The sequence below is a fragment of the Pan paniscus genome, chromosome 15 (assembly GCF_029289425.2).
Source record: "Pan paniscus chromosome 15, NHGRI_mPanPan1-v2.0_pri, whole genome shotgun sequence".
In the NCBI taxonomy this organism is placed as follows: domain Eukaryota; kingdom Metazoa; phylum Chordata; class Mammalia; order Primates; family Hominidae; genus Pan; species Pan paniscus.
Window position 1 is genome coordinate 25,292,449 of NC_073264.2, and position 21,640 is coordinate 25,314,088.

The 21,640-nt window shown below is 44.1% G+C and overlaps 1 long non-coding RNA gene across 1 annotated transcript; it reads right to left on the reverse strand.

The window, feature by feature from the left end:
• Window positions 1–7,443: 7,443 nt before the first annotated feature.
• Window positions 7,444–21,329, reverse strand: LOC129393768 (uncharacterized). The gene is made up of 3 exons (XR_008620822.1): window positions 21,114–21,329; window positions 11,515–11,652; window positions 7,444–8,141 (listed from the first exon to the last, which is right to left on the reverse strand). It is a non-coding gene; the product is annotated as an uncharacterized LOC129393768 (long non-coding RNA).
• Between the last annotated feature and the right edge of the window lie 311 nt (window positions 21,330–21,640).

Here is a 21,640-nt window from a genome sequence, read left to right on the forward strand (position 1 = left end):
AAAGAGAGAGAGGGAGGGAGGGAAAGAAGGAAGGGAGGGAGGAAGGAACGAAGGGATAAAAAGAGAAAGAAAGATGAAAGAAAGAAAGAGAGAGAAAGAGAAAAAGAAAGAGAAAGAAAGAGAAAGAGAAAGAAAGAGAAAGAAAGAAAGAGAGAAAGAAAGAAAGAGAAAGAAAGAAGGAAAGTAAGAAAGAAAGAGAAAGAAAGGAGAAAGGCAGGCACAGGAGAGATGACTGCTCTTCCTCACCATCATACAAGGATACAAGCAAGAAGGTGTCCTTCTACAAACCAGGAAGAGGACCCTCACAAACTACAGTTTATTATAGAAGCTGAAGGCAAAGGACAGGCATTTGAGGGGCAAGATTACATCCCCTAATATACCGGCCACTCCCTGGTCTCTGACCAAGTCTCTCTTAGAGCAAAACAAATATAACCTTAATATTTGGAGGAGCCAGTGAGGGATAGAAATATATTACAAGAAACAGTTAATCCATCCTATAAAGCCATTGCATACAATTGATATATTAATACTGATTTGGTTACATTTCCCTCCTTCATCTACCACTATTTGTATCTTGTGATAAATTTGTGCAGAACTATTTAGCATAAAAATTAGCTTATGATTAGCTAACTCCAGTTCTTCCACAAGGCAGTCATTTTCCATCAACATTACATCCTAAGGAGCTTTAACCCCATTCCCAATGACAGGTGACAGCGTGCTGGCAGTCCTCAGAGCCCTCGCTTGCTCTCGGCACCTCCTCTGCCTGGGCTCCCACTTTGGCGGCACTTGAGGAGCCCTTCAGCCCACCACTGCACTGTGGGAGCCCCTTTCTGGGCTGGCCAAGGCTCCCTGCAAGCCCACTCCCTCAGCTTGCAGGGAGGTGTGGAGGGAGAGGCGTGAGCGGGAACCGGAGCTGCATGCGGCACTTGCCGGCCAGCTGGAGTTCCGGGTGGGCGTGGGCTTGGCGGGCTCCGCACTCGGAGCAGCGGGCCAGCTCTGCTGGCCCCGGGCAATGAGGGACTTAGCACCCGGGCCAGCGGCTGCGGAGGGTGTACTGGGTCCCCCAGCAGTGCCAACCCACCGGCGCTGCCCTCGATTTCTCACCCAGCCTTAGCTGCCTTCCCACGGGGCAGGGCTCGGGACCTGCAGCCCGCCATGCCTGAGCTTCCTGCCCACTCCAAGGGCTCCTGTGCGGCCCGAGCCTCCCCCATGAGCACCACCCCCTGCTCCACGGGCACCCAGTCCCATCGACCACTCAAGGGCTGAGGAGTGCGAGCCCATGGCACAGGACTGGCAGGCAGCTCCACCTGCAGCCCCGGTGGGGGATCCACTAGGTGAAGCCAGCTGGGCTCCTGAGTCTGGTGGGGACGTGGAGAGTCTTTATGTCTGGCTCAGGGATTGTAAACACACCAATCAGCACCCTGTGTTTAGCTCAAGGTTTGTGAATGCACCAATCGACACTCTGTATCTAGCTGCTCTGGTGGGGCCTTGGTGAATCTTTATGTCTAGCTCAGGGATTGTAAATACACCAATCGGCACTCTGTATCTAGCTCAAGGTTTGTAAACACACCAATCAGCACCCTGTGTTTAGCTCAAGGTTTGTGAATGCACCAATCGACACTCTGTGTCTAGCTGCTCTGGTGGGGCCTTGGAGCTTTGTGTCTATACTCTGTATCAAACTAGTCTGATGGGGACTTGGAGAACCTTTATATCTAGCTCAGGGATTGTAAACGCACCGGTCAGCACCCTGTCAAAACAGACCGCTTGGCTCTACCAATCAGCGGGATGTGGGTGGGGCCAGATAAGAGAATAAAAGCAGGCTGCCCTCGAGCCAGCAGTGGCAACCGGCTCGGGTCCCCTTCCACACTGTGGAAGCATTGTTCTTTCACTTTTTGCAATAAATCTTGCTACTGCTCACTCTTTGGGTCCACGCTGCTTTTATGAGCTGTAACACTCACCGCGAAGATCTGCAGCTTCACTCCTGAACCCAGCGAGACCAAGAGCCCAACGGGACGAACGAACAACTCCAGACGCGCTGCCTTAAGAGCTGTAACACTCACCGCGAAGGTCTGCAGCTTCACTTCTGAGCCAGCGAGACCACGAACCCACCAGAAGGAAGAAACTCAGAACACATCTGAACATCAGAAGGAACAAACTCCAGACGCGCCACCTTAAGAGCTGTAACACTCACCACGAGGGTCCGTGGCTTCATTCTTGAAGTCAGTGAGACCAAGAACCCACCAATTCTGGACACACCAATACATTGACCATCAGTATCAGTTTACAACCTTACCAGCAATACCAGTGTCATACCGTTTTTGCAGAATGGTAGATTACCAGAGTCTCACTCAGTCATTAACAGTTGATTCAGTTTATCATTAATTCATATGCCCAAAATGTCTCCCAGAGCAATGCCACTCAGGTTTGCAGGCTTCTATTCTAGTTTGTCAGGTTCCAAAAGCAGAAGTGGTCCTGGCAACAAATGGCCTCACCCTTTCAGACATCTGGTATGATTGAGCTAAGAGAGACAATATCTCTTGCTTTGAGCCTCTCTTGAGGTACAAATGTAATACTGGATTTTCCTCATTACATAGCTCATTTATTCATTCATTTATCCTCAACTGCTATTCCTCCTCTCTCCCTTTGTCTTTTGACCCATCCTTTGCCACCTCTGAGAGACGTGAGGTTCAGCCACTGTCCTGATCCAGATGTCCAGCAACAAGATTAGTCCAGCAGGTGTCACACCCTCGGCTCACTCTTGCTGACATAGGGTAGGGTTAGACAGGCACAGAACTAGTGGGGCATCATTACCACTAGGCAATATTGTTGCAGTCACTGTCAACCCCAATTCTGCAGGATGGGGTGAAGGCACAATTCATTTCATCAGGATCTTAGGAATTCTGATCTAAAAGTTTCAAAGTACAGTTACAGTTTCCTGCTTAGGGATCATCCCTGACTCCTGAATCTGCAGTCACAGCTCTGGTGCTGGGATCACTACATCAAGTAGGAAAAAAGAAAATTGAAATGATACAGCAAAAAAAAAAAAAAAAAAAAAAAAATGAGGTGATCTGGAGAAGAATTGTAATCAACTTGTCAGCTATGGGAGGACCCTCTCCCAGGAAATCTGTCCCATAGCCATCTGCAGTCTTTGTCTCTTTTATTGGCACACAGACCAGATCTTGTTGGCAATTTCTGCAAGAGGAAAATGGCTGGATTCAGTCCATCTCTGCATTGCTGTAATATTTCCACATCCTTTCATTTCAGGGACCCAAGTAGCCACATCAAGCAGCAAACCAGGATATATTTTTGCCAATTCTAATTACCTTCTGACCCTAGAAAGGAGCTCTTCTTGTGGGCATCAACATGTCCTATTTTAATGCACTCCTTAAATACTCAGAGGTATATTTTAATATACTGGCCACCCCCTGGTCTCTGACCAAGTCTTTCTTAGAGGAGACTTGCCTAATTTCCATAAGGTCATGCCCTATGTGAGCATCCATTTAATAGACCAGTGTTCCATTGCCCATCTACTTGACCATATAGCCAGGCCACTGGCCACTGCCCATGAGTCAGTAAAAACCCAAACCTAAAGGCTTTTTTATTGTTGTTCAATTCTCCCATCACTGCCAGGAAAACAGCATGTAATTCAGTCTGTTGAGTTAATTTGTTACCTTCTTCAAACAGGGCCTTTCAATCTGCCAGTCTTAGTGTGGTGGCCTTCCAAATAGGATGCCATTCATCCATCTTGGAACTGTCATCTGCAAACCAAGCAGCTCTTTGGTTAATACAGATCTGTATTTGTTGGTTAACGCAGATCTGTTAACAGGGCACTGTCCAGGTGGTGATAGGATCCAGCAGCCTCTCAGGTGGTTCTGAGGCAGGATAAGTAAGGTTAGAAGGTCATACTGACTTGTCCTCGTGTGTGAAGCCCTGTGGGCTTTTTTCACAGCAGACTCTGCATCCCTTGCAAACTCGTGCATCAGCACCTAATATATTGTGCAAGATAAGCAGTCCTCCAGGATACCAGCAGCTGCCAGATAGTTACAAGTTCCTGATATCCAGTACAGCCTGGGAAAGAGAACAAAAGCCCCTTATTCCTGATGTAGCTTCCCCAATCTCCAGCCAATCAAATTTCTGCCTTAGGGGAAATAGGCACTTCTCAAGGGTCCTGCATGTGCAGCTAGGCTCAGGTTTAGTTTATAATGGCTTTTTCCTCATTTTGATAGTAAAAAACACACCCCTAGGTGGAGATTTTATATGCTAATGATACATGTGATCCATGTTAGAGCATGTAGATACTGAGCACACATGCCAATCGCAGGTCCACCTTTGCATATTTGCCCTCACCAGTACTTTATGAATACTCATGGTGTACTTTCGCTTTGCAATAAACTTCTTTGCCTACTTACTTTGGACTCATTCTGAAATTCTTTTGTGTGGCAAAGTCAAGAACCTGAACCAGCCCACTGACAACAGTTCCAAAGTCAGTGGTAGAGGGAAAGCGCCTACCTGCTTGTAGATACAATGAGTCCCTCTGCATTCCCCCAGTAACATGTTCCTATAGAACCCATTTCCATTTTATCATGGAACACTTCCAGACACTGCCTTCTTTATTAGAGTGTTTCTCTGACATCACCCAAGACATTATGGATATTTCAGGTTTCAGGAGTATTTTACATCCTTCAGTCATAGAGGCAGTCTCCATTAATTCCCAATAGCAAACTAGAAGTTGTTTCCCTACTGGCATATATCTTACCACACCATCCAAGAATGTTCTAGTACAAAATTCCATTGGCCCCCTCTGGGTGGCACTCATAAGCTTTTACAGTAACCTCCAGTCCACGTAAGTATGTTACAGAGACTTCCAAAATCACGTATGAGTGTGGAACATAAGGGCCCAAAAGCATCTGGAGAGAAAATACTTTTCACACTTCTGACATGGCCTGATTTTGTTTGGGTCCCCATTCAGGTATGGCCCTCTTTGGGGGTAGTTTTATGGACAAAAGCTAGCAATATACCCAATGTAGAATATGCATCCTTCAAAACTCAAATCTACCACACAAATGTTGGACTAGATTATAACTAACATTCTTAGTTAGATCTAGGAATAGATATTGACAGCAGTTTGTAGTCACCTGTGTAATGTCATGGGTGGCTCCTACCCAGGTTATTCCTAAGAATTTCACCAATTGAGCAGGCTCTTTGACTTTTGCAGGAGTTATCAACAATCCTGTGCTGGTCAAGTGTGTCATCCCCCATTTAGGTCAGTCCATCCTGGTCTTCAGTTTCAGACATTATCATGATATCATCAACATAGTGTACTATTACACTCAGAACCTGCATCAATCCAAACCTCCTCTCACCAGTTTATGACAGTAGCTGGTGAATTCAAATAACCCTATAGCAATTCGGTAAATGTGAATTGGAATCATTCTCACAGAAAGGCAAACTCCAATTTATTCCTTTTAGGATTGAGACAGAAAAAGCATTTGTAAGATCAATCAAAAAGCCACTCCTACCAGACAGGACATTCTAAGGGCTTAGAGACCACCTCCCAGAAGCTGAGAGCAAAAGGGGGAAAAAAACGGTGGTCAGACATCTTTTTGGATAAAGTTAAATTATTTATTATACAGCAAGTCTCAAGCCTTATTGAAAACCATCAGGAAAACTGCAGAACAAAATTTAACAGTATTTTCCTTGCTTTCCACACAAGCATATTGCAGGATAAGGATCCTGTCTCCGAATCTATATATTCTGCTCATCCCGAGAATTTGACTTTGAGAAAAGAGGAAGAACTTTGTGAAGTAAATCACGTGAGATTTCCTGATCTGCCCCAGAAAAGTTTTGTATTTCTGTAAGAGGATCCTACCACTCATAAGAAAACAATGAACAATCTGCTGAAGTTTTTAATTTCTTACACGTGTAAGCAAGCTTTCTTTTGTTTAACAACCATCAAGAACTGGGACAGATATCGCCTCATTTCAGGTGAAAATGATATCCATGTGTGCTTATCACGAGTTTGGCCCAGAATTCAGTATGTATTTGTGCAGTAAAAAGTAAGGATATGTTTTAGATAAAAGATGTGAATTTCATTCTATATTTTTAACCTCAGAAAAACACTTTGTATGCACATATAAGCCTATAAAGGAAATCAAGAAACTAATATATGTGCATAATAATTTTGCATCTGCTAGACCTTTATTTGACCTTTATCATGTCACTCAGTGAAAAAAATTTCAAATCTTTAATAAAATAATGTCTTAAACTATATTCTTACTCATTTTGCTTTGGCTTGTGATTAATTACTTTACTATTCAATACTTGCAAAAATTTTTATATAGTAAATAACAGTAATTAAAATAAATTTATAATCCTTATTAAAATAAGTCTACCAAGCTGACGTTTCAAAATTCATTTGCTTTTTGGTTTAAGCCAGCTATTTTTTTTTTTAGAACAATATGTTTAATACAATCCAACATATGTAATAAAAACATAAAAGATTCATAGCACCTATATGTGTAAATAGATACAGATATATAGAAAAAGTCTGGAAGGGTCCACTGTGAACAGCTAATCATTGCTTCCCATAGAAAGTATGATGTGCTTATGAACGTGACATGTTTTCAGGAAAAAAAAAAGTATGTTGTGGTGAGTCTCAACCCTATCGGGCCTGAGGAGAGATGAACTGAGATTTTGACTTTTGTACCCTGTATACCTCTGTACTGTTAGAATTTTTAGACAATAAATGTACATTTGTTGTATAAAAAATTAATTATAAAAAGAGAGAAATGTAATTCATATAATGTATAGAGCATTGTTGTTTTTCTTTTTTTTCTGGTAGTTTTTTTTTAATTTTTTTAGTATTTATTGATCATTCTTGGGTGTTTCTCGGAGAGTGGGATTTGGCAGGGTCATAGGACAATAGTGGAGAGAAGGTCAGCAGATAAACATGTGAACAAGGGTCTCTGGTTTTCCCAGGCAGAGGGCCTTGCCATCTTCCGCAGCGTTTGTGTCCCTGGGTACTTGAGATTAGGGAGTGGTGATGACTCTTAAGGAGCATGCTGCCTTCAAGCATCTGTTTAACAAAGCACATCTTGCACCGCCCTTAATCCATTTAACCCTGAGTTGACACAGCATATGTTTCAGAGAGCACGGGGTTGGGGGTAAGGTTATAGATTAACAGCATCCCAAGGCAGATGAATTTTTCTCAGTACAGAACAAAATGGAGTCTCCTATGTCTACTTCCCTCTACACAGACACAGTAACAATCCAATCTCTCTTTCTTTTCCCCACATTTCCCCCTTTTCTATTCGACAAAACCGCCATGGTCATCATGGCCTGTTCTCAATGAGCTGTTGGGTACACCTCCCAGATGGGGTGGCAGCCCGGCAGAGGGGCCCCCCACCCCCCAGACGTGGCGCCCCCCACCTCCCAGATGGGTAGGCTGCTGGTCAGGGGCACCCCCCACCTCCCAGACGGGGCGGCTGCTGGGCGGGGGCGCTCCCCACCTCCCAGACGGGGCGGCCAGTCGGAGGCGCTCCTCACTTCCCAGACGGGGCAGCTGCCGGGCGGAGGGGCTCCTCACTTCTCAGAGGGGGCGGCTGCCGGGCGGAGGGGCTCCTCACTTCTCAGAGGGGGCGGCTGCCAGGCGGAGGGGCTCCTCACTTCCCAGATGGGGTGGCGGCTGGGCAGAGGCGCTCCTCACCTCCCAGACAGGGTGGCAGCCAGGCAGAGGCACTCCCCGCATCCCAGATGATGGGCGGCCAGGCAGAGACACTCCTCACTTCCTAGACAGGATGACGGCCGGGAAGAGGTGCTCCTCACTTCCCAAACTGGGCGGCCGGGCAGAGGGGCTCCTCACATCCCAGACGATGGGCAGCCAGGCAGAGACGCTCCTCACTTCCTAGAGGGGGTGGCGGCCAGGCAGAGGCTGCAATCTCAGCACTTTGGGAGGCCAAGGCAGGCGGCTGGGAGGTGGAGGTTGTAGCAAGCCAAGATCACGCCACTGCACTCCAGCCTGGGCAACATTGAGCACTGAGTGAGCGAGACTCCTTCTGCAATCCTGGCACCTCGGGAGGCCGAGGCAGGCAGATCACTCGAGGTCAGGAGCTGGAGACCAGCCCGGCCAACAGGGCGAAACCCTGTCTCCACCAAAAAATACAAAAACCAGTCAGGCGTGGCAGCGTGCGCCTGCAATCCCAGGCACTCGGCAGGGAGAGGGAGAGGGATGGTTTTTTTTTCTTTTTTTTTGAGAGCTAAGCCAGTTATTTAGAAGAAATATATTATGTTTATCTTAAGGGTTTTTAAAATTTATGAAAAAGAAAGAGATGGATTTTTCAAAGTTATCCAGTCGTTAGCTACCTGATTTTATTCAACACAGATTGGTTAAAAAAAAGTTAGCTTTAAATAGGAGAAATAATTACTCTTGCATATATCATATACCATGTCCCATACCTCATTAGTGTGTCTTATACTATGAACGTGTGATAAAACTTTGAAGCCTACTTGGATAAAATTTTTCAAAAATCAGGTAGGAATTTATTAAAAGAAACTGAAGTCTCCTCACCTACATTACTGACTTGCAGTAGAAGGGATATCCTTTGTGGGGCAGAGGGGAGGGGGAACACACAAAAAGAGGAGGCTGATAGATTGGCTACAGTAAATAGATCCACTGAAAAATATCAGTCCCTCTAAAATATAACACTGACAAATAATAGTAGGTTATTACATCCATAGCTTACTCTCATAACAATGACCCATAGCTTTAGATGTAATTATATTTATGCAGGGATTCCTGGAGACCTGAAAATTAACTCAAGCATTTCTTCAAAGTAGAAAGATTGAGAATGGACTAGAACCTACTGCCACTGTGTCAGTGAGACTTGGGTTTCTGTGCCTTCTCGTTTGCTCATGTTCTGATCCCCGAGGACTCTGAAGAGCAAAGGTCTACTGACCACTGACCCCAGGCCACTCAAAAGGCAGGATCTGTTATGACATCGTTTTGCACAAGTAGAGCACTAGTGCCCAGTCGGGCGTCAGCTCCACTGCAGGATTGAAACATGGCTGCTAGTCTCCCCGTATTCTTATGAGTGCCTTCCGTCAAAAAGTGCAGAATTGCTCTTCAATGAGGTAAATATACCATGTGCTGATTCAAAAATATATCTGAGACACATTAACATGAAAAAGACAAGTTAACAAATGATGTGTAGCATGTAAATACATTTATGTAAACGTACCAAATGATGTAATTATATGAGTTCCTGTCTGATTGTATGTTCAGAGACACAGAGGGGAAACTAAAAGTTGTGATATTATGACATAAGAAATTTACATTTTGATCTTCTTTCCCAGCTATTGGCCATAGCTCCTAAAACCTTTGTAATTGTCTAAGCCATAAAGGTGCTAGGAGTGTCTTTTGTTCTAATATTTGATTTTTGACCCCAGTTTCAGACACAGAGATCCTAAATGCCTTGGAATTTCCTGTGTAATAGGAGCATCTTTTCTTCTAATGAGGTGACTCTTGCTGGGCTCCTTAATGAGGGCTGGTCTCCAGGAAGACCAAGCCGTGGTTAGAAGCTTGGAACTTTCAGCTCCACTCCCATCCTTAGGGAGGGGAGAAGAGATAGAGTTTGAGTTAATAATTGATCATGCCTACATGAAGCCTCCATAAAAATCCCTAAAAGACAGAGTTCAGAGACCTCCTGTGTTGGTGAACACACCCATGTGTCCAGAGGGCAGTGCACCCCAACTCCACGGGGACTGAGCCCCTGCATTCAGGACCCTTGCTGACCTTGCTCTATATATGTTTTCATTTGGCTATTCATATGTATCCTCTATCATATCCTTAATAATAAACCAGCAAAAGTGTTTCCCTGAGTCCTGAGAGCCAACACAACAAATTGTCAAACTTGAAGAGGAGGTCCTGGGTTTTGTAGCGAAGGCTGACAGAAGTGTGGGTAACTTGGGGATTCAGCACTTGCAACTGGCTTCTGGAGCAGGGACAGTCTTGTGGGACTGAGCCCTTAACCTGTACTAACACTAACTCCAGGTAGTTGGTGTCACAATTGAACTATAGGATGCCCAGCTGGCATCCAAAGAATGGGAGAATTGGTTGGTGTGGGGGAGTGTTGGGGGAAGCCACTCATTTGGTCACAGAAGTGTTGAAAGTGTTGATTGTTATAAAGAAAATTTTTTGTTTTCCTCTTTAGGGCAAATTGTGGGGATGGGGCATGTCAGGGAAAGAACAGAAGGGAAAAAATGCCTCATTAAGAGCTATGAAAAGGAAAGGAATTTTAAGAAAAATAAAACTGCTAAATACAGCAAATAGGATGAGAGCTGCTATATACAAAATGACAAAATTAACAAAGTTACATACCCAGCATCTGTATAGCAATTTACAGTTGTCAAAACATTTTCACATATATATTCATGTATACATACATGTATGTGTATATTCATGTATATGTGTATATATATAATTTTATGTTGTATTCCTAGAACTTCTCTACCTAAAGAGGAGCACACCTCTTCCCTCCTGGTTCAGGAACACTGAGTTATACGTTCAAGACCTGAGTCACATTACAATTTGTTCTGAATTTTAAAAATCAAAAAGCCAAACAAACACTGACGAGACTAGGTTCTAATGCCAACTACTTTGTCAAGGATGCAAACCACTTTTCTACTCAAAAGAATTTATAGATTCACAACTATGAAAGCCAGAAGAAGGTAAGCATACTTTGGAAAGAAATTGCCTGGCATAGAGGCATTTTCCACACATTTAAGCCTGACTCCAAAACTGTCAATGGAAGCCTGTATCTTGCCGACAATTCCAAGAAAACCTGTTCAGAGCAGCCCAGGCTGAGATTGGGAAGGTGCACTTGAAGGCAGGACCAGGCAAGAGGCTCTGTATTAACTTGGTTTCCCACCCTCAGCCAGCATTTAGACACGCCACTAACTTCAATGTTCATGTTGGGTTAGAATACAAAATTGCTTGAATTTTAGTTCACAACACGTATCCAATTCATAACTGAATTCATAAAACATTATGGCTTAGAAGTTAAGAGCATGGGAGCCTGGCCATCATGGTGAAACCCTGTCTCTAAAAAAAAAAAACTATAAAAATTAGCCTGGCATGGTGGTGCATGCCTGTAGTCCCAGCTACTCAGGAGGCTGAGGTGGGAGAATCGCTTGAACCCGGGAGGCGGAGGCTGCAATGAGCCAAGATGGCACCACTGCACTCCAGCCTGGGCAACAGAGTGAGATCCTCTCTCAAAAAAAAAAAAAAAAAAAGTTAAGAGCATGGGGTTTAAAGACAAATCTATGTGTTAATGAATAATGATTATATTTGTTGGGCAAGTTATTTAACTTGTATATGACTCAGTTTCCTATGTGTCAAGCAGGGATAGTACAGTGGGCTTGCATGAAGATGAAAACACCAAATGAACCTCAGTTAGGCACATAGAAAATACTCCAAAAAAATGGACTAATGGTAGAAATAACTGCTCTAGAACTCACCTTAGGAGAAAACAGCCTGATTTCCACAGAGAACAAACATCAGCTGTGCTACAACCTGCTTTATCCAGCTGAATCTCAGCTTTGTCTGCCGGGATCCCAGCACACAATCCTCATGATCCCATAAGAGGCTCAAGGCATCTACAGAGGACAGACATTAAGACAGAGATGTGACTTTTTTTCTAGGTTCAGGAGTACATGTGCAGGTTTGTTATGTAGGTACATTGCATGTCACAGGAGTAGTTTTTCCAGCCTCACCCTCTTCCCATCCTCCGCCCTCAAGTAGACTCTGATGTCTGTTGTTCCCTTCTTTGTATCCATATGTACTCAATGTTTAGCTCCCACTTATAAGGGAAAACATTAAGTATTTGGTTTTCTACTCCTGCGTTAGTTTTCTTAGGATAATTGTCTCTAGCTCCATGCATGTTGCTGCAAAGGACACGATTTTGTTCCTTTTACTGTGGCATAGTATTCCATGATGTATACATAACACATTTTCTTTATCCAGGCTACCTTTTTTTTTTTTTTTTTTTTTTGAGACAGAATCTCACCCTGTTGCCCGGGCTGGAGTGCAATGGCGCGATCTTGGCTCACTGCAACCTCCGCCTCCAGGGTTCAAACGATTCTCCTGCCTCAGCCTCCCAAGTAGCTGGGATTGCAGGCAGCCACCACTACGCCCAGTAATTTTTTTTTGTATTTTTAGTAGAGACAGGGTTTCACCATGTTGGCCAGGCTGCTCTCCCCAGCCTACCATTGATACGCATTTAGGTTGATTCCATGTCCTTGCTATCATAAATAGTCCTGTGATAAACATACGTGTGCATGTGTCTTTATAGTAGAATGATTTATATTCCTTTGGGTATATACCTAGTAATAAGGTTGCTAAGTTGAATTGTGATTCTGTTTTTTAAGTTCTTTCAGAAATCGCCAAACCACTTTCCACATTGGCCAAATTAATTTATATTCCAAGCAGCAGTGTACATGTTTCCCTTTCTCCAAAAAAGGTGTGTTTTTTTAAGAGACTAAGAAACTCCAAATAATGAATGACGGTCTATCAAGTGCAATGACTCTGGAGAAGTATAAAATACGAACTCTGCCCTTAAGATATTGTCAGCCTGGTGGCAGTGGGAGGAGGGGCAGGGGAAACACTGCAAGTTGGGTTGGGGAGACAGCCATGTAAAACCAAGTAGATGTATTTATAAGGCTTCCCTGCAGTAGGGATGCCTTTTCTGAGTCTGAGGGAAGAGTACGAACAATCCAGGGAATGAGAAGATGCAAGCATGAAATGCAAGAACATTGTTATGTTTATAGTAGAAGGAGCTTGTGAAGGCAAGGGAGAGGAGTCAGGGACAAATCAACAAAATCCCAGTGTAGGAAGCCAAGAAATGTACATTTTATCATCAAAGCCATTGAATCTCCACAATGAGATGAACTTGATCAGCTTTTCACCTTGGAAAGACTCCTCCAGCTTAGTTTGGAAGTAAGAGCAGAACAGGAGCTACAGCTACACTCCAGGCAAGACAGATGACCACTCCAACAAAATGCAGTGACTGAGGAATCAGGAGAAGATCAACTAAAAGGTAGCAGATATCATATTAGCAGGGCTTGGTGACAATTGCATACGGAAGAAGTGAGAAGGATCTTGGCTGACTGCAGTTTCTGGCTTAGACAACTGAATGGATAGTGGGCCCATATGTTAACATAGAAAATGCAAGGAAAGGACCAGAGTTTCTGGGAGCTGATGTGCACAGTCCATAGAGATTCAGACGGGTCCCTGTGCACTGCGGCGGTAAGCAAAGCTGTGAAAGAGGCCCTGCATGATGGACAGAATGTGATTTGGTGTCTTTCAGTATGAGCCTCCATCCTGGTTTGGGGCTTTGAGGACTCAACAAAGTGAAGTCTGGAAAGAGGGCAGGGAGACCTCCTGGTGTGTCCAAGGGGGAGGAGAAAGGAAAGGATGCCCTGACTTAGAGAGGAGAGAGAACAGTAGCTGCCCACACACCCCAGGACCTGCCCAATCTTGAGCTACTCCTGTTGCTGGGATTCCCTCTGTGCCCTAGACAAAGCAACTGGGACTCATCATAAAGGTAAGAAGATTGTATGTTGAATATTTTATATAAATAGATCTATAGAGATACAGAGATACGAATAGATATTCTTCCAAAAATACCATAGACCTGAGACAGGTGTCCCATCCCTTGGGCAAGAGAATGCTATAGAACAGTATATATGCAACGACTTTCCAAGAGGTAAGCAGGCATATATATGTTTTAAAACTCAATTTCTTCATTGGTATGAAAGATTCAGAAAAGCAAATTTATAAAATTTATAGAGACAAAATAGATAAAGCTTGCCTGGGTCTGGGGCTTGGAACAGGGATCAACTGTAAAGGGCATGAGGGGTCTCATTTGAGCAATGAAAATGCTCTACAACTCACCAAATGTGATGGTTGCACCTCTTGGTAAAGTTACAAAAACCATTGAATTGTAGACTTAAATTTTATGATACGCTTCAATAAAGTTGTTTCTTAAAACAAGAAATCAGTTTTCAGATCTTCAATTTCCACGTGTGGTCTTTCCTAATAACCTGCTTGAGAAAGCACCTGTGTTCAAGGTGATGTCAAATTCACTTTACTACCTCCCCTTTTAGTTGGCCAAGCTCAAAAAGGAGGAGAGTCTTATTCTGCTCCTATCCTTATTTTACTATGGTGTGTGAACTCGAGTGAAGAAACCTCCAAGTTGCCAACGGAAAGACCATTATAAATATTGGTTACTGGGATGCCTTTTTTAATGATTAATGCCTTAGGGCTTCTTATCTTTCCCTATCTTATACTTAATTTGGTTAAGAGTGTAGCTTGGTATTAGAAATTAAGTGTTTTAATCTGTGTTGAGATGTTCTGAATTTGGATATATGGTGGAATGTGGCAGTGGATGTGTTGACAATTATCCTTTAAGGACCTCACCTTTCCACACCTCAACTCTTATCAAGGAACACAGATGGGGGAAGTTCTACAAGAGATGAGCAATGATAGCATGGATACACAACATTTAGTGCTGCAACTAGCTTTTCCAGGTATTTAAATGCGTGCAATCCTTTTCAGCTCTTCTCAACGCTCACGGATAAGTTATGTTATTAACCGGGGGAAAAATCACCTTTGGACAGATGAAGCTCAACTGCTTAGTGACACTTCCAAAGTTTTCAAGATATGTTGGATAAAGGCCAAGAATAAAACTTTTACCTGACTTCTTCAGAGCCAATATAGATCAATCAGCAAGGTAGTGAAAGTATATTTTACCCACTCACATCATGAAATCCATAATCCAACTCCATGATCCCTAACTTTGGGTGGCCCCTTGATGCTGCCCAGCTTCACACTTTATCTGCATTCATACTCCCATTCCCTGGACAACTGTGTGATTCATCCATGGATGCTGAAGTCCCCTGTATAAAATGGTATGCTATTTGCATATAGCCTATGTGCATCCTCCCATGTCTCCTCAAGCCTCTAGCTCCTCACTCTCTGCTGATGACCTCTCCTCCTATTTCTCTGAGAAAATTGGGCAATTAGAAGAGAACTTCCAAGCTCTCACCACATATCTCTCCACCCAAACACATCTCTTCCCATTCACTCTCTCTTCTCTCCACTGACTCTAGGTAGATTCTAGGTGCTCCTGGCTAAAAGCACCCCCACCCTGTTTTCTGGTCCTATCTCCTTCTGCCTATCCCAGGACGCTCCTCACGGATCTACCCTTGCACCCCTGCATTGACCAGCTCACCCTCTATCCTGGATCACTGGGATCCTCCTCATTGGCCTATTCTCCCCCAACTCCCACATTTTTTAAAACAACACAACTCTTTGAAAGGGTTGTCTACATCTACTGTCTCTTATTTGTTTCCTCCCCATTTTCAAGTTCAGTCAAGTTTTGTGCCCCCACCACTCCACTAAAACCTATCTTGTCAAGGTCGCCAATAAATTTCACACCACAAAAACCAAGAGTCAATACTCAATCCTCATTTTACTTCAACTATCAGCAGCATCTGACACAGCTGATAACTCTCCTCCTTGGAAACTATCTTCACTTGGCTTTGAGAATGCCAAATGCCTGATTTTCCTCCCACCTCTCACCTCTGCAAACAAATACTGAAAGGTCATGTTCTCTAAACATTGGTGTGACCCAGACCTCAATTCTTCTTTTTGTAACTTATACTCACCTACTAGGTAGACTCATCTATTCTATATGATGATGACTCCTAAATACATACTTCTAACCTGGACCTCTCCCAACTCCAGAATTGTGTAACCAATTGCTTACTCTACATCTCCACTTGTATAGTCTCTTAGCACCTCAAATTTAATGTAACAAGGCTTGCTTGCCCTAGGAGGTGACCAGACCTTTAACCTGGATGAATCAGAGCCCTTGCTTTCCTTTGTCAGGCCACCATCCCTGCAATTGCCTGTTCATGGTTAATACGAGGCATGGGACCACAAACAGATGCCCAAATGGATCCCTTGAATTTCAGATATATTGTTCTGTGTCACCGTTTAGTATCAGGTATCCAACTTCTTTATGGTGATCAGAGGCAATTATATCTCTGTTGTTCTACTAGTATGAGGATTCCAAAATAATCAGAAGGTAATCATACCTTTAGATTCAGGGTAACCTTTATTGTGTTTTCTGGTGGGAGCATTTCCTCCTAACAGATAACCAAGTGCTCCAGACTCACTATCTTAGTCCTTTTTCTTTGCTATAACAGAACATCAAAAATTAGGTAATCTATAAAGAAGAGAAATTTATTTCTTACATTTCTCGGGGGGTTCCAAGGTTGAGAGGCTGCTGCTGGTGAGGGCTTTCTCACTATGTCATAACATGGCAGAGGACATCACATGGTGAGAGGGAAGTGTGTATGCCAGCTCAGGTCTCTCTTCTGCTTCTTATGAAACCACCAGTCTTATCATGGGGGCCCCACCCTGATGATCTTTTCTAATCTTAATTACCTCCCAAAGGCTCCACCTCCAAATGTTATTAACCTCCTGCAAATGCCAAAATCTCATACAACCTAAGCACATCGTCCCATATACTTTAAATCATCTATGTATTACTTACAATACCTAATACAATGTAAGTGCTATGTAAATGGTTGTTGTGCTGTATTGTTTAGGGAATCATGACAAGAAAAAAAGTCTGTACATATTAAGTACAGATGCAAGTTTTAACAAAACATTTTCAACCTGCCATTGGTCAAATCCATGGGGTGCAGAACCCATGGATACAGATGACTAGCTGTACATCCATAAAGTAGATTTCTGTGTCAAGGACTTATATCAATGTATACCTAAAGAGATTCCCCATATTGCCTTCTCAATGTGTTCCTTCCTGACCCCACTTAATGACAAGGGTCATTCAGTCCTGTGAGGATGAGAATTCTCTATTTCCCTGCTGTTCTTTGTCACAAGAAGCTCAAAATAACCAAATGGCAGCCATAGATTATAGCTGAATAAGGCTTTTGCTTATTCCCAAATAAAAGCATTCCCCTTTGAGATCTAAGACCTCTAAATTAACAGAGTCCACAGATGTAGGAATGCAGCAGGGTGCGGGGTGGGGGATGTCCCCAAGTTGGCCACTGGGCATGATGGTAAACAGAGCCACTCCTGCTTCTACCCCTTGGTTCCCAGGGAAACTGGAAAGTCAAGATCTGGGGGCATCAACTCTGATATGTGTCAGGGTCCCACTTCTTCCCACCCAGATCCCCTGTCCTTGGCATAGCAGACCCACCTTATGTGGGAGTTTAACCTCCTTTGGAGCTCCTCTACTCTTTTTTAAAAGGTCCTCCAGCTTTGACAGTTTTTTTTTTTTTTCTTTAGCGATGTCTCGCTCTGTCACCCAGGCTTGAGTGCAGTGGTGCAATCTCAGCTCACTGCAACCTCCACCTCCTGGGTTCAAGCGATTCTTCTGCCTCAGCCTCCCCAGTAGCTGGGATTACAGGTGCCTGCCACCATGCCGGGCTAATTTTTGTTTTTAGTAGATACAGGGTTGCTTCATGTTGCCCAGGCTGGTCTCGAACTCCTAACCGCAAGTGATCCACACCACCCCCCAACGCCTCAGCTTCCCAAAGTGCTAGGATTACAGGTGTGAGCCACCATGCCCAGCCAACACTTAGCTTGTAATACCTGATTAATTACTTTCAGCTTTTTATTATCCTTTTCCTGAGTGTCAGTATAGTTACCACACCCCCCATATTTCTCAAATGCCTAATACCTTGTTCCAGTTAATGCACTCCCTTCCACAAGTATACCATCGCAGCTCATCACCAGTGAGTGACTGCACCACCACCTTCTGCTACTAGCTATCGATGCCCCATCTACCACCAGTGATGCCAGCTGGGTGGCTGGTAATCCCACTCTAAGACACTGTCTCCTCATCTGCTTTCCAAGAACATCCCTGGAACAACCCACTGTCCCTGTTTAGGTTTCCAGGAAGCAGACTCTGAGATGGAGGTTAGCATGCAGGAGGCTCACTGGGGAGTGCTTTGAGTATCAACACCTGTGAAAGGGAAGGGAGGGACGTGGGAATGGGCAGATGATGAAGTTCAGCTGCAATGCAGTCTCAATGAATGCCTCAGCCAATCCTGCAGAGAGTTCCGAAGATGGGGTGGCCATCAGAGCTCTCCTGAGTTGGGGTGTAAGAGCTGGGCTCTATACCACTCATTAGTCAATCCTGGATGTGGGCTACTGGGAAGGGGCATGACCCTGGGCATGATGGCTCTCTTCAGTTTAGGAAATCACAGAGGAGGTTGATGGGTGAGGGCTCTCTGCCAGCAGCGCTGCCAGCAGCTGGGATAATAAATCCTCTAACCCTGAAGGGCGATTGGGTAGCAAATATCAGCAACCACCACAAAACCCAAGTTACTGAAAATAGACATACCTGTTATATACACCCTTAGGTACTGTGTGTCAATATAAAAATGTGCCTGGGGATTGTGTGCTCTGTCCTCTGCTCATTTTCCTGTACCTGGGAATCCCGAATTTCAGAGTATCTCTGACATCTGGGAGCCTATGCCCTCACAGGTGGCAGAATCCATTACAATAATCTCTTTATGGATCACTCACGTGGCTGTTGGCGGGAGGCCTCAGTTCCTCAACACACAGCACTCTCCTTGGGTTGGCTTGAGGGTCCTCACAACATGGTAGCTGGCTTCCCCCAGAACAAGGGGTTGGAGAGAACAAGACAGGAAGCCTCAACACCACTTACATCCTAGTCTCAGACATCATAAATCATCACTCCTGCCACATTCTATGCTTTAAACATGAGTCACTAAGTCCATCCTGCACTTAAGGTGAGGGGAGTGGGTTCCACCTTTTGAAAGAAGTCATATCAAATAGTTGTGGACATATTTTTAAAACACTACCTATAGAGAGAAAGATATTCTCCAAATCAACAGTGATAGATACTTCTGAGGCAGGGTGTAGATGGCAGGAGTAAAGTAAAAGGAGGCTTTTGTTTTTTCTCTGTTTTTTATAAGAAGAATTTACTTTTGTAAATAAAAAATAAGAATATTCTTGATTGTTGAAAACATGGCAACCAGTGAAACTGGGTGGGAAAAGAGATGCTTATCTATAGAGCAGATTGTGATTTACTGTTCTCCTCTACCATGGTTTATCCTGCCTGACCCCACCCAACTAAACACAAAAGAATGAGAAACTAAATGATCGTTGCCAGCAGCTTCTCTGAGGAGTCATCATTTTCCTAGCACGTGAACAAGGAGTCTGATGACTGCACTATATTGAGATGTGAAAGGTTGGGGAAAAACATTAGAGCCATTAGTCTGTTCCTGCATCCCTATCCTTCATCCACAATTTCATTTAATGCAGAAATTATCTTATTAGCTTTGATGGCTTGATCACAGGCTCTGGCTGGGGCACAGACATCCCAGGAATATCCAAGAGGGCAGAGCTACTCGGTGGGAGATTCTACACCCTCGTGGCCCCTTCCATCCAGGCCCTTGGGTGCACTCCCTCTCCTGAATCCCACATAGACTGCCATTCTCCAACATCTAGGGCCAGCCCAAGTATCTCCAGGCAGGTAGGGAACGCTGTGGGAGGATCTGTCAATGTCCAGGCAGAGAAATCACACAGTTGCTGGATAGGAGCTGTCTGTCTCCTGGGTTTTTTTCCCTCCTGGGAGTCAAGATGTCTCCACCCTATCTGGGCCTTTGCTGGCCCCTTCAGGCAAGGGAAGGAACTTCAGCTTTGTCCGCAATCACAGAGCTCATTCCCATCTCCCCAGGCTCCCACACCTCCTTCACCTGGTCCTTTGCATTAGAAAGACAGAGTCCCCAGATGCTAAACTATATGGAGGAAACCTGGCCTGTCAGAGCAACAATAGGAACAAATAAGACCTTCTCCCCTGCCTATAGGAAAGTACTCTGTAAATGTGGGCTATCCCTGTCAATTTACAGATCAAGAACCATCCTGTGAGCCTCAAAGGCATTGCGAGAGATACTCAAAGCTCAACCACTAGCTATCCCCAGTCTCTATTTGTCTTGCATTTGTCATTTGCTTATGACTCTCTCCCTTTTGAAGGAGATCACACTGAAGAATTCCCGGTCTTGGAGACATTTCTGGATTGGGCAAGGCTGCTTCCACAAATTGGGCCTACTGTCGGTGTGGGCCAGACTGCAGACAAGAGGCAGCCACTCTAGAGAGTGTAGGTAGTCACAGTGTCACTCCAATTCCATCTACTACCCCTGCAGGACTTAAGAGGAAAATCTCCCTCTGACCCCGTTCCCTATCATAATACACCCTATCTCTAGACTCCCTGCTTTTCTGAGAATGTTCACCAGGGTCAAGGTCTGGGGTCAACAAAGCTCAAGGGTCTACCCTACTTTAGGAATGAGAGTATCACCTCAGCAGCTTCCATAGAAGTAGCTCCACACATAGGCCCTGATGTTTGCTTTCAGCAATCAGGTGGTGAGGATTTTCCCAGCATCTCCCTGGTCAGACCACAGATATGATTAAAGATGAGTTAACAAAGGGCAGACTGAAGCCTTCGAGCTAAGGATTAGCTTTGCACAAAATCGTAACAATCATCTAAAGGGTCATCCTTCCCCCAGCTGCCTAAGCCCTTTATTCAAGAAAAAGCATGGCCCATGTGAGAATGGGCTTAACATGTTTAGGCTGCTATACTGGGGATGCCTTATAATCCCACACAGGAAGTGGATGACTTCTGCCCAGTGAGCTTTTTCATATAGTATCCAACCTGGAAGTTGTTCCGCTCTCTTCAAGAGCCAACACTACGTATAAATACCTCAGTGCAAAGCAGAAGGAGATAAGCCTTTCCTAGATACTAAGCAATATGCATTTTCACAGAGCGAACAATATACCATCTACAGTAGGCCGAATAATGGCCCCAAATATATCCACATTAATCCCCAGAGCTTGCAAATGTTTTCTTATGTGGCGGAAAGGACTTTGCAGGTGTGATTAAGTTGAGGATCTTGAGATGGGGAGATTATCCTGGGCTGAGTGGGCACTAAATGTAATCACAATGTAGTTATAATAAATGTACTTGCAAGAGGGAGAAGAGAAGAGGAGGTGATCTTACCACAGAGGAAAGAAGGTGATGTGATGCAGAGATTGAAGTAACTCAGTTTGAAGATGAGGAAGAGGCCACAGTGAAGGAAAACAGGTGGCAAGCAGATGTTGAACAATACAATAGATTCTCCCCTAAGATGCTGCAGAAGAGATCGGCCCTTCCCACGCCTTGACTTGAGTCCAGTGAGACTGATCTTGGTTGGACCTTTGACCTGCAGAACTGTGAGAGAATACACTTACATTGTTTTAAGCCACTAAGTGTGTGGTAATTTGTTATAGCAGCAACAGAAAAGTAATATACCATCTTTAAACCCACCATTTTGTGTATTTTTAACAGCTTTATTGAGGTGTAACTGACATATTTAAATGAGCTGCACATATTTAAAGTGCACAATTTGATAAGTTTTGACATATGTATACATGCGTGAAACAATCATCATAGTCAAGATAGTGAACATATTCATTATCTTCAAAAGTTAACTTACACACCTCGTAATCTGTAACTCTTGGTCCTCCCTGAGCCCTTGCCTTCCAGGT